Source organism: Capsicum annuum, chromosome 4 (genome assembly GCF_002878395.1).
Source record: "Capsicum annuum cultivar UCD-10X-F1 chromosome 4, UCD10Xv1.1, whole genome shotgun sequence".
NCBI lineage: Eukaryota > Viridiplantae > Streptophyta > Magnoliopsida > Solanales > Solanaceae > Capsicum > Capsicum annuum.
The window spans coordinates 84,673,163-84,687,957 of NC_061114.1; positions in this window are offsets into that span (position 1 = coordinate 84,673,163).

A 14,795-nucleotide genomic window follows, 5' to 3' on the forward strand; every position below is an offset into this window, starting at 1 on the left:
CTCACCGTCACACCTAGGGAGTTTTGATCACTTTTTGTATTTTGGCCATAACTTTCTACCTCGATACCGGAGTTTGACAAAATGTGTATCAATGGAAAGCTTATTCCATTTCCCACTCAACATAAAGTGGAAATCTTATAAATTCCACTTTTACAAAAATTGATTCATCTTTCAAAGTAAGTTTCTAACATTCTTAGGACGATTTCAAGCTAGGCATATGTACGAGATATTATAGTGTACTAGGAAAATATATGATTTTTACTAAAATGGGGTGGGAATTCTTCACAATGAAGGGGTATTTTACTAATTGTGTATTGTGAAATTTACGAGGGGGAGTTATTTGAAATTTTCTTCTATGAGTCGACTATTGACTATTATGAGTCAGCTCGTTTACAGATCAAAAGACTTTAAAAATAGATTAACCATATACATTTAAGCACGTAAATAATAAAGCATAAAGTCAACAACACAAAGATTTATCCTTGTTTGGCACACCAATCTAGTGCCTATGTCTAGTCCCCTTGTGTTTCAATTTTCCTTTAGATTGTTGAAGATTTGGTTTGAGTAAAATGATAGGAAACAAGTTCTAAGGACTTATTTTTCTCTTTAGATCTAATGGTATATCTTTAGGTTATATTACAAAGATGACTCGATCGTAATATTTATATAACAATTGTAAATGAACATTACAGAGCTTTGTAAGCCTAAGAATAAGAAACTTTGAATTTTCTCCTTGAAGTTGCATGAAGAGTGTCTATCTTTGGTATTCTTTTTATATAGTCTTCTGCTACTACCTTTCGTAAGGAAACCTAAGAGATTTATTTTTAATCAAGTGTATAAATTGATTCCTTTATTAAGAAATGCAGTCATGTCTAGTGACAATATTTGATATGTTCATACAAGGCTTTGAATCGTGTTGATATCAGATATATCCATGATATATATTTCCTTTTTTATTTAGATACCTTTCTAATGTATTTGAGATCTTCTCTTCCTGACTGATTCGTTCTGCTGTGATTCTGGGGATTGCAACATAAATTTTGGAAAGGTTGATCATTCTACTATTTTTGTGATTTGGTTGCCATGCCAAGGACCTCCATATCATTAGTGAGATATTGTGTCATAATTTTCCATAGTATTTGGGACTATGATGCTCCTTCTATTTGTCTTCTCATGTTTTATTTTACTTGGATTCTACTTGGATACGGTGGATGTTGTTCCATACTTGATTGCCCTTCTATTATTGAAGTCGGCTTCCTTTATCTTTCCATTATTACCAATTGTAGAGATACACTTGTGAGTTTGTCATTTTTTAAGCATAAACTTAGAAAGACAATAATATCCCCCTTTTTGATAATGATAGCAAGGGTAAACATCAGTTAACTTCCCTGTCTGTCACTTGCTCCCCCTGACTTGTCTAAGTATTAGGTGACATTTGAGCTTGTTATAATCCCCTTAACCGGTAGGCTACTCTGGTATTTATACCTTTCTCCCCTTTGACATAATAAAAAAATAATATACAAGCAATATGCAGACAGTGAAATGCACATATAAAAGGTTTCTAAATATAATGAATGCTAATAATACCATGCCTTTCTAAAGAGAACAAGATATTTCTTCTAGCATACGTTTTGTGAAGATACCTGCTAGTTGATTTTTTAGAATAGACAAAGTTTAGGCCAAAGTCACCATTTTCAACATGATCTTAAATGAAATGAAGCTTGATATCAATATGTTTAGCCCTAGAGTGATGCACAGTGTACTTAGAAAGGCTGATGGCACTAGTGTTATCACACATAAAAGGAATAGATTGAAAAACTAAGTAAGAGTTAAGAAGATGATGCATAATCCGTAGAATTTGAGTACTGTAGCTTCCAACAGCTATGTATTCAGCTTCTATGGTCGAGGGAGGAACAAAAGTCTTTTTGTTGCTATACCAAGAGATATGAGCATTGCCAAGAATTTGACATATTCCACTAGTGCTCTTTCTATCACTTTTTTTCTGCAAAATCAACATTTCAATATCCAATTAAATCAAAATAACAAGAGAAGGGATACCATAGACCGAGATCGTGTGTTCCTATTAGATATTGGATGACTTATTTTATGGGTCTGAGATGAGATTCCTTAGGGTTCCAATGGAATCTGGCATATTTACACACACTAAACATAATATGTGGCCGTCTTATAGTTACGTAGAGTAGCTATCCGATCATCCCACAGTACATTTTTTCGTCAACATCCTTTCAGACCATATCTGAATCAATGCTTGTGGATGGACTCATGGGTATTGCATAAGACTTTTTTTGAATTCTCCTTTCCTAAAACTAGAAAAATTCTCACACATAGAGAGATTAGAACTATGAAAAATGATATTGTTAACATAAACTTTCACAAAGAGGAGATTTGAATCAAGCTTTTAAATGAACAAAGTTGTGTCATTTTTACCCCTTTGAATATTATTATTTAGTAGAAGAGTATTCTGTCTCTCATACCAAGCTTTTGGGCTTGTTTGAGGTTGTAGAGTGCTTTTGATAACCTGAAAGCTTGATTTAGAAATGAAGGATCTCAAATCAAGAGGATTGTTTTATGAAAAATTTCTCATGAATAAAGCATTTTGTGAAATCACTTTTTACGTCCATTTGATATAATTTAAAACATTTGAATGTGGCAAAAGTTAGTAAAATTTGTATTGACTCTAACATAGCCATAGGGGCAAAGGTTTTGTCTTAATGAAAACCTTTCTACTGAGAGCAGCCTTGAGCTACGAGCTTGGATTCATTTATTATAAATTTACCTTCTTTATTCACCTTATTTCTATAGACCCTTCTAGTTCCGATTACTGAGATGTTTCTTAATCTTTTAACTAGTGTCCAAACTTTATTTAGTTCAAATTGTTCTAGTTCTTCCTTCATAGCTTCAATCCATGATACATCATTGAGTGATTCTTCATTTTTCTTCGATTTGATTTGCAAAAAGAGGGCACCAAATACTGTCTCCTTAATCATGCTTTAGTTTTCATTTTTTCTTCAGGATTTTCGATGATCAGTTCATTTGGATGGAAACCATCTTGGTTCAACTCTTTTGAAATATTTGACCACCCTATTTCTGCCATAGGAGTTGACTCTTCTTAAGGTACAGTTGACTTGTCTTGAGCGGGCTCTAAAGCTGTACTGAGATCTTTTTCTATCTGTACATTACTTACCTAGACTTCATCAACATATATACTCATAGTGCAGTGGTTAGATTAATCAAATACAATGTCCACAGATTCCTAAATAATAAAAGTTCTTTTATTAAAAGCCTTGTAAGCACGATTAGTGGGAGAGTACCCAAGGAAAATACCTTTGTCACTTTGTGGATATAATTTTCCTAGGGTATTCATATCATTATTGTGAACAAAATATTTATAGCTGAAGGGATGAAAGTAGTTGATGTTGAGCTTCTTTGTTCTCCATATTTCATAAGTTGTTTTCTTCAAGATTTGTCTGATCAAACATTGGTTGATAATATGACATGTTGTACTAACTACTTTTTCCCAAAAGTGATCTAAAAGATTGTGCTCTAACATCATTGTTTTGGTAAATTCTTAAAGGGATCGGCTCTTTCGTTCCACTACACTATTTCTTTGGGGAGATCGTGGTGAAGAGAAGTTCAAAGAGTATCCATTTTGAAAATAATATTCTTCAAATGCCTTATTTTCAAATACTCCAACATGATAACTGAGAATATAGGTGATAAGATGCATAATTTCACTTTGTATTTTTTGAGCCGACTCTAATGAAGTTTCCTCTGGCATTATCACCAAATTTGAATGATCCCCCATATACTTTCTTTATTTAAGAAAAGTTTTCTTTCTTTCCAGTCAAATATCTGGAACATTCGCTGTCAATGACCGATATTCCTTTTCTGTAGCTCTTGCGGATCTGTTTCAATAAAATAAGAATATTAATTTTGTTTAGGTACCCAAGTGGTCTTGAGTCCTTTCGGGTTAAATGTGCTTTCCTTAGGCTTCCTAGCCCACACACTTTTAAGATTATGCCTGTAGTTGTATGATTTGTTCCCTCTCTATCCATAAGAAATGTAGAAGGGTCATCGAAAAGAAAAGGTCTTAGCTGATTTAAACAACACTGAGAAAAAACTCAGATTCCTTTTTAAGGAGTGTGTTCCTAAAAGAATGTAGCTTAGGGACTTTTTAAGATTGTTTAATTTGGTTTTTCCATCACCAAGCTCTTCATGAAGCAAGTCATTTTCAACTTGACATGCCTCAATTTCTATTTTCCAATTTCGTCATTCTTTAAGGGGATTTTGTTTAAAACAAACTTCAGAAGTTTTCTTTTCTTGAGCAAGATTATTATTTTCATTAATAATTTTATGATGTTTATCGGGTAGTATATCCAGATTACACTCAAGAGTATTATAGTTATGACAATTATGTGGCCTTACCTCAAGAGGTCTACCTGTTGCCATAAAGCTTATGTTTTCTGACTCTATTTCTTCTTTAATTTCATCTTCATCGCTCAAGGCGCCAAAGTTTTGAGGATATTCTCAGATCTTGTATGATTGATTTAGGTGGTAGTTGGGTTTATTAGTTCCCCTAATTGAATTTTCATATAATAATAGATATCACTCTAGCATTGGATAGTTTTATTGGATGTTTTATATTGTAGGATATTTTGCTCTACTACTGGGTGGTTTGAGGTTAGTGAGGCTAAGTTGTTTGGCCCTGAATTTGTTCATTAGCCTGTAAAGAAGGTGAAGGTGATTTGGGATAGGCTTAAGATCGCCCAAAGTCACCAAAAGTCCTATGCAGAAGTGAGACAAGGGAGTTGGAATTTAAAGTATTTGATTGGGTGTTCTTTAAGTTTTCTACCATGAAGGGAGTGATGGAATTTGGAAAAAAAACAAAAGTTAAGTCCCCGTTAAATAGGCTGTTATTTAATTTTGAAGAGAGTGGGCAGTGTCGATTATTAATTAGAATTGTCTTCCAGTTTAGAATGTATTCACCTGATCATCCATGTTTCAATCTTAAGGAAGTAAGTGAGTGATCCTTTGTGGTTCCATTGTAAAGTGTAGGTGTTTCAGATTCCTTGTATTATGAGGAAGTTCTGATGGAGATCTTGGATTGGCAAGTTGGCCGATTGCGAAGGAATTACTTAGCTTTGTTAATGGTTCTATGCAGGAACCAAAAGGTTGAAGAGGCAACATGTAAAGCTAAAAAGGACTTGAAGTCTAAGTATCCATTCTTATTCTCCCTTTTGGATAATCGGTCTTAAGATGTGTGTTATTATTAACGTCTTTGTTTTCTGACTTTGTTAAAGAAAATTGTGATTTCCTTGAGATATTTGTTTTTTTCTTCATTAAAGGTAAGAGTGGAGGTGTTCCTATGTTAAATTAAGCTAAGGGATACCTTGTTTAATCATTCAGGGAAGAATGATTCTAAGGGGAGGAGAATGTAATACCCCAAGTTTTTGGTCCCTGGAAACTTCTTTATCTTTTAGTTTACCGTCCTCACTATGACTCACCTTATGATTCTTAGACCTAATCATATCTTGGATAGTATGTTGGGTTAGAGTTTTTGTCTTGACTACGACTTGGATGCTATAGGTCATAGGGTCTTGTAACTAGTCATAGGGTGTGAATCATAGGAAACCAGTATACTATCCTAAAGTTCCTATTGTGATTGCGACAAGCATGTTAAGAGTCGTAAGGACTAGATATGAGTTGTATAGTACTACTTGTAACTAGACTAGGATGGGGTGACCTGGGAAACTATCAAGATTGTGACTGGACTAAATAAGTCATAGTGTGACCCTATGAGTCATGAGGTATCCCATAGAGCCTGAGTGTTGCTTTTCAGTCTTTTAATTAAGGGAATCTTGTTAATTTTCCTCCAACACCACTTGGCCCCCATGACTTAAAACCCTGTTTCGGTCTTCATTAGTATACTATTCACAATCAAAACACTCTCTCAAACTCTCTAAATTCCCTCCAGCCAGAAACTTAAGGTTTCTAGGAAGTTGATCAATTAGAGTTCCCAAGGGAAAATTATCTCCATAACTCTTAATATTTAAGGCATGCTACTCTTCACCAACTATTAATTTGTAAAAGAAAAGTTTTAAATAGTTATCCATGTGGGTTTGAAGGTGGTTTTGGAACATGGGTTGAGGGTTTGAATGTGATATTTCATATTTACATATACCTTTTTTATGTTTAAATGGTGGTTTTGAAATCAATTTGATGCATGGGAATGGTGAATAAACTAAGGGATTATGATTTTCCTAAATTTTGTTAATATTTACAATTACATTAGTAACAACCCTAACCCAACTTTGTAAAAGTTGTTCTCAATGGTTTTGAAATTAATTTGATGCATGGGAATGGTGAATAAACTAGGGGATTATGATTTTCCTAAATTTTGTTAATATTTACAATTGAATTAGTAATAACCCCAACCCAACCTTATAAAAACAGTTCTGAGCACATATGAAAATTGCATTGAAATATTTCCAAAACAATTTCCTGATATAAAAAGCTTATTAAAACATGATGGTTGATTTAATGAACAAAGGGAGTCGGTGTTACCCCACCTTGTATTAATGAACAAAAGGAGTTGTTATCCCGAGTTAATGAGATTGATTTTGCATGATGTTGTTACCTTGAGCAGTTGGTATGCTGATACCAATATTGTGTACCTAAATAGGTTATATGGTTCAATGAATGAGATTGTTTGATAAATATTTTAATGGGGATTAAAAGAGGGTTGTGTAGCTTAGCCGTGAAAGTGGAGGTCCTAAGGGACGAATATTCAAAACTGTGTTTGCCGATGAGGGGGTCAAAATGCCGTAGGGTGATTCCCCTCGCTTAAGACCAGGTGGTTCGAGTCCACCTTATTATTATTATTGGGTGGTTCGAGTGACCAATATTACATTACATAATCTGGTTCTTAGGTCACATTAGTATATGATTGGGAGGTTTGAGTCCTCCGTGCATATATATGAGATTATTTTCTAATTTGTGAAGCTACACACATGGGTCCCAACCAGGAGGTGATATTTGGGGCCTATATATCCCTAGGTACTATTATATGATGGTTAAGCAACACAATCCAGGCTAAAGTTTTATATTGCATGTTAAGCCTTGTTCCCTAACCCAACATGTTATATAAGTATATCTATATATATATATGTATGCATACATATATGTGAACCTATATGTTGAGTTGATCTGAATTTTTAATTTTCATTGCTTTATCCATATCCCTAATTTACACACTAGTTCTCAACCCACTAACCATCTTTGGGTGTTGTATCCTACATCAATGCAGGCACCAGAGATACTTCTACTTTTCCTGAGCAGTGTTAGGTGGATCAGCTTGTTTCGTCGGTCAGTTGAGGTGTAGTGGTGAGCTTTCATTCTCATTAAGACATGATCATTACATTGGCTTTCTTTCATAAACTAAAATTAAAAAGTTTTCACTAACATTATCATTATTATTGTCAAAGTCGGGGGCCTGTCCGTACACTTTATTGGTTTGGGTTTGTTATAAGGTTTTGTGGATTACTGTGGACTTGGGTTGTGGTGTTGGTTGTTTTGGATGGTTAACATCTATTGGTTATTGATATATCTTAAATTTTTTTATCCTATCTCATGGTATCTTTTTAATATGTTTAGAATTGACTTACTGTTAGGGGTACTGTGTCCTATTTGGATAAGAGTAGGGGTGGTTTCGGGTCCTTGTTAGAGTTGAGGTACCCGTCATTGACAGGCCGTAGTTCATGTCATGACACTACAACAGGCAAAAAACTAATCCAGATAACCATAATAATCCATAACAGATGCTCAAAACATGTCTTCTAACACTTTAACTTTCCGCTCAGAAAGTTGAGTACCAAACTCGCTCTACATAGAACACTAAATATTCAAGGTTAACTCCGTACCTCTACAAGAAATAATAAAGATAGGCACTCCATGAAACTGATTGATCTTTCAAATGTAAATATTGGCCAACTTCCCTTTACTATAATTCACCTTCACAGTTACAAAGTGCATTCATTTAGTCAACCTATCCACAATCACCCAAATAAAATTAAACTTCCCTTAAGTCAGGGATAGACCAACTACAAAGTCCATAGTGATTCACTTTCATTTCCACTGGAGAACATGCATCCTTTGCATAATACAACCTGTTTGTTGCTGCCCATACTTCACTTGCTAGGAATTCAGACACTTTCCTACAAACTTCATGATATCTTTCTTTCTCTATCATGATTTGAGTATACACCCTTAACTTAATATGGTGGTTAGATCCATAAGTGACCTAAGATAACCCATGGCATATAATAAATTCTAAAAAAATGAATACTTATGAAATACTAAGTGAAATCTAAAACTGACAAATGATAATAATAGTCTAAATTGTTCTTAATACTGAAATAGAATTTCAAGTTTCTAACATCATTTATAAGCTGAAATATCAAACTGTCTATCTGAAAGCCTCTACTAAAAGATGAGTCATTAGTACTATCCCCTATCTAACTTTACACTCTTTCAACCTAAAATAATAAATAAAATATAATGAATACTAGTCCTTCAATGATGAGGACTCACCACTGATAGTTTTTTAAGAGGAACTGGAATGTATCAACTGCGAGGCTAATGCTGAGCATTTGAACCTATATATTAAGATGAAACAGTAAAAAATAATGTATGTAATAAGTACTTTGAACGTATATAGCAAGTGAGGTATGAAATGGTAAATAAATAAGCATGCTGACATATAATGATATATTGAACTTAAATGCAAGTTTGAATGCATAGGTTGAACTAAAATATAATGACCCTATTACAAATGCATATAAATGATATGAAAGGATATATCAAAAAATTAAAAGTAAATAAACACAAATGAGAGACATGGATAAATGCTAAGTCCAAATATGTAACTGTGGAAAAGTCTTTTAACCAACACACCTCATCTGAGCTAACAGAGGTCCAAGGGTGTTTTATACCTTGCAAAGGGTATTGAACCATACTAACATAGGTCGACTAAATAAGGACTATTTGTACTAAGGTGTCATCCTCAACTACTAGGTGACCCTTAATAACCTACAGTATCATAATTTTGGGATTTGGGAATTAAGCCAAAGTTATCAACCTCTACCATTGGGTTAACCGTCATCACTATGCTTGCTCGGTCCTAATAATTTCTCTCAAATTGATTAAATGATAGATCATAAAGTTCATATACTAAAACATAGTGTTGCATTCTTTATCTAGGTGTATCATGAATGTCGGGATAATTGAGATGATGATGTAACTTTATAAACTAAAGCTAATTAAGTTGTTTATGGTAACTTAACCAATTTTTGGTATCATGTTCTTATAACACGCCAATCATTTTGAAGGGAAAAGTAAATAAATTTTAAAATCTATAAAGTTAAATTTAGTATCAAATTATGGAAGTTCTATATCATTCAAGACTTCAAAACCATAATAAACATGTATTTATAACCAAAAGATCAAGAGAGTACTGAAATCAAAGAAAATTCTAAGAGTTGATAAGAACCCTAAAATCACTACGTCTGAATTTGACATGTTCAGAAAACATTTAGGCATACAACTGTGAAAAAAATTACCTTATTGAAATCCAACATATTGATATTGAAGAGTTGTCATGCCAGAATCTTAATTCTTTGCTTGAGAAAAAGACCCCTAATTTTTCTTTGAGAGAAGAATAATCGTCTCTTTTGATATATAGTGATTAGTGTTGAATGGGGGTGAAGTGTTGACTAATACCACTCACTCCCTCTCTAAAAGACCCGAAATGACATAGCATAGGGAGTTAGGAAAGTTGAAAAAATAAAAATACCATAATTAAAATGTAAGTAATTTTGTAGTACCCTAACATCACGTGTCATACGATGAGTCACAAAGTCTGAAAATAACTCATTGTTGGACTCTTTGTGACAGGGCAAAGTTGCTAGTTCTAGGACAAATAGTATGTAATAACTTGTTGTCATTGATGACGATCGTTGGGTAGACTCATTGATTTTGGACCCAAAATATGAAATCGCAGGTCCACATCAGGACAAGTGATTAAATACCATCTGAAGTAACAACGACCTCATCTCATATAGTCATTGTTAATAGGAGGAAATTTTCAAGTTTTAGAACATTGTACTGGGCTACTCCAAATTAGTCATACAATGGTTTATCATGGCTGTCAATGACTCATCTTCACAGAATCATTGACACTAAGTAGAAAATAATCCTTTAGGACATTTTTGGTAAACCTTTAAGATGACTCACCTAGAGTGTCATTGGCACTAAGCATGAATTTTTTCCTGAGTCGTTCGGTTAAAAATTTCTATAGTTATCTATCCAATTTTTGTGCTAAGTCTAAAATAGAGTATAGAAACCTTTAGGATGTTAAATTATCCCACATCACAAATATTGTTTCTTTGAATAATGATACAAGTTAGTTTATCTTTGATAAATAGATTACGTTAAACAATCAAGCTCTTATAAGATCACTCTAATTGAATCACCAACTCTCAAAATTGAAACACAGACACAATTCCTTACAAAAACCCTCAAGATAAATAATGCCTCCTTTGCCTTAACATTCCATACCTTATCATGTTTTACCCTTAACTTCTTTTCTTCAAACAATCAAACTTGAATCTACTCCATTATTAAAAATCTAGCATCAACATAGCCAAAACATATCCTATAGTAAAAATATCTATTCTAACCAAGTAGTTAGACATATAATAAAATCTGAGGCTAAGGGTTTCTCCCATTCCAATGGATAACTCGAACTCCCATAATCATGAACTTTTGAATTAAGGCATCCGCTCTGATATTAGCCTTAATTGGATAATAAATAATTGTGAGATCATAATCTTTAGGAAGCTCTTGCCATTTACCTTATCTCATATTATGATCTCCTAAGTTAAGAAGTACTAAAGGATACAATGATAAGAGAAAATCTTACAATAATTCCCATCCAAGTAGTGTTACTATAATTTTAACATAAACACAAAAACAGCTAACTCCAAATTTTTCTTCTCATAGGCTTTAATTGTATAGAACCTTATTTAATTACTTTACCTTTATTCATTAATACACTACCCAAGACCACTCCATAAGCGTAAAAAAATATTGTAAAATTCATTCTCTCTTCATGCAATGTCAGAATAAAAGTCAAAGTCAACAACTCTTTGGGATTTTTAAAGCTTCTTTTTAATTATTCGACCACTGGAAAGCTATCTTCATTTGAGTTAACTTGCTCAAAGGAGTTTCTATAGAAGAGAAACACTGCACAAACCATCTATAATAGACTGCTAACCTAAATAAACCCAGAATCTCAGTAGGAGAATTAGGTTTATCCCAATAACGAACCGATGTTACCTTAGACACATCGACTATAATACCATCCTTGGTCATCATATACCCGAGAAAGAAATAGAATCCAACCAAAAATCATACCTGGAGAACCTAACATGCAACTTCTCATCTCTCCATCTCTATAATACAACCCTCAAATGCCTCATATAGTCAACCTTATTCCTAGAATAAACCAAGATATCATTGATGAGCAAAATCATAACATATTTAAAATATTTCTAGAATACCATATTCATAAGTTTTATAAATGTTGTTGGAGTGTTATTCAATCTAAATAACCTAACCAAGAACTTATTATGGATATATCATATCTGAAAATCTAACATTACAATATTTAAAGCTCTAATACTCAGTTGAAGGTAAAAAAATCACAAGTCAGTCATATAAAACATAGGCTGATCAAACAAGTCATTAATACAAGAAAGAGGATACTTCTTCTTGATAGTCACTTTGTCCAATTGCTGATAATCATTACACATGCAAATTTCTTCTTTACAAAAAGATAGGATCACCCAAAAGAGACACACTGATGTTAGGCTAAAATTATATATTTTTAGTCATTATTTACCTTATATTTAGTAATTTTATTTGTCTTTTTGGAGAATTACTTTTATGGAATGTGCCTAGTATTCTATTTTATATGTTGGATTAAAATGGTGTGAAGATAATGATATTTAAAGCCATAATAAATTATAGACGGAATATTATATAAGAATATAAGCCAAGAAACATAATTGAATAAATTTATTATAATAATATAAAGTGACCCAAAATATATTCAAGGTCGTCTATAGTTATTGGCCACCTCATTGAAATGTCATACTATCGGTCCGCTTTTTCTAGTCTATTTTGGACTTAGTTATTTTATTTGCATCATTTTCCTACACCTATACATATTTCATAGAATTTGTTTTTACATAATTTTTGACCTAGCGAGAGCAAGAAGCCATTCTGGATTCTAGAGAAAATTGATTTCATCTTTTCTTCTTCTTTATTACTTATTTTTACGTTATTCGTTGGATGATTTGTGTAATTGCTCCATTTTTATTTGGAGTGAAACTTCTCATTCTTGGATTACGGTAGTTGACAACTTGATTGTTTAGTAATTTTTTGATTCAATTTTTTTGATTATCATCATAGTTGTTCTTATATTCTTGTGCTTACTATTTAATGTTTAGCTACCATAAAAATAAATTTTTAATTTCATTGTAAAATTGGAAAAATAATCAATCAAACAGAATGAAGAATATAGGGAGTAAGATCTTTACTTTAGAAAAATAAAAAAATTATTTATTATTATGACAGAAATATACTTACATCACCTTTCTTTGTTACTAAACAAAAATATACATAAATGCCTTCAGATTGGTTTATCACATCCTCGCTCAAAAATATAGTTGTGAGGTTAATTCAAATAAATAATTAGAGGATCTAAAGACCATGATCATATAATAAATTCCATAAATCAACAACTAGATAATCAAGCAAGTTTATGCAATTGATACTCTACATTATAGATAGAGAATTCCTAATCCTAGATTTATTCACTCATTGATTGTGTAAAATATGCTCTTCACTTATTTATGGTTATTTTTTAAAATTATTATAGTGTAGATAATTTATAAATCTACCTTTATGAATCAACATTTGATTAAATAATTATAATTTGTCAAATTTGGTGAATAGTTAATCGATAAGTCTTTGTGGGTATGATATCTTAATATCAATCCTATAATACTTGAATAATCTAGTTGACTTACACATGTGTTTGGACACAACAAGATTTTGGTGCAGTTGCCGAAGATTTTAAAATTAATTGTTCATCTAAGTTTCACTTTTACTTTTTATTTGAGTTTTTGTATGTATTTTATTTTTGTAATTACCTTTTAATTTTTTTACTTCTCTTCTTGAGATGACTTCTAAAATAGTGTGGAGTCATAGTTACTCATCTTTTATTAATCCTTGTATAATTTGTAGAGGACCCAACCTATAGGAACATTGTTCAAATCTCTTAATATGGAATATATCATATGATCCTTCTATGTTTTATGATTGAGACTTTTGTAAATGGTGCAATGGTAAGTGGAAAGATTGTTTAAAGTGTTATACCCCTTTTTCAAACCTTGATTTTGATGATTCTAATAATGCTTGTACTTTTAATAGAATGAATCCTTGAAGGAAATTATAGGAGGAATATAAGGGTTGTCTTAAGATAATTGTAAATTTAATGACATACCACATGAAAGAAAGGGTTGAGCTTATACGAGAGGTTGAAAAGGTTGGCTTGGACATTCACAACTTGAAGGTTAAGTTGAGTGAAAAAGGATGATGCATTAATGCCTAAAAATTTAGTGATAAGTTATGTTAGGATGAGAATATAGCCGATCATATTTATATTAATGTTGTCACTGTTGAGAAAAGTACATATGAGGATATAAATGATAATACCATTTATGAGTTAGGGCATATTGGTCCTTATTTCTATCATTTTTCACATTGTACTTAGATAATAAGATATTAATCAAGTCATTTAAGAATATGGGAGCGTGTATGGAAAAAGAACAACATGTCTATATTCTTGATGTTGTTGTGCAAAAATTAGAAAATAACATGCCTCATTTCAGTTCCAAGCGGTTTAACAATCATCATCTGTTAGTTGGTTCCTTCTTATTTTTACACAACCCTATGATCGAAGGCAAAAAGATGAAAGCGATGATGGGGATGAAATTCATATCCTCAAGAAGGAGAAAAAAGTAGATTGGTCATGTTGAGATGTTAAATTAGGCACTTGTTTGGAGGCAACCCAAAATGTAAGTAGTTTTTATTTTAATTTTAATATCACTTATTTTTGTTTTTTTTATTTTTGTAGATTTAGGAGAAGTCTGAGTAACCAAAACTTCAAATTGAGGAGCACGTTTGAACTTAAGTGTGGGGTGTGCGTGGCCCATGATTAAAATTGAATAACATGCTACTAGCTAGGCATTAGAGGGACTCAGGGAGTATCTTTAATTTTTGTTTTTCTTTATTTATTATTTTGGGGGCAAAGCATGATTTTTAAGTGTCGAATGAGATATCTTTCGATATTTGTTTAGAGTGAAGTATGCTATAGCATTTACTATTATTATTATTATTATTATTATTATAAATAATAATAATAATAATAATATAGTTTCTTTCTTTAGGTTTAAAATAAAATTGAAAAAGTTTCAAACACAAAAAGATTTTTATTTTTTATTCAGATTAATTTAATATTTATTGTTTTTAGCTTTTTATTCTTCATTAGATCATACTTTTTCCACCACTTAATTTTTCTTTTCGATTCTTTTCTTGGGAGGGGTGGGGGAAGGGTTGTTGAACCAAGTATCTTTTAGGAGTAATTTGAT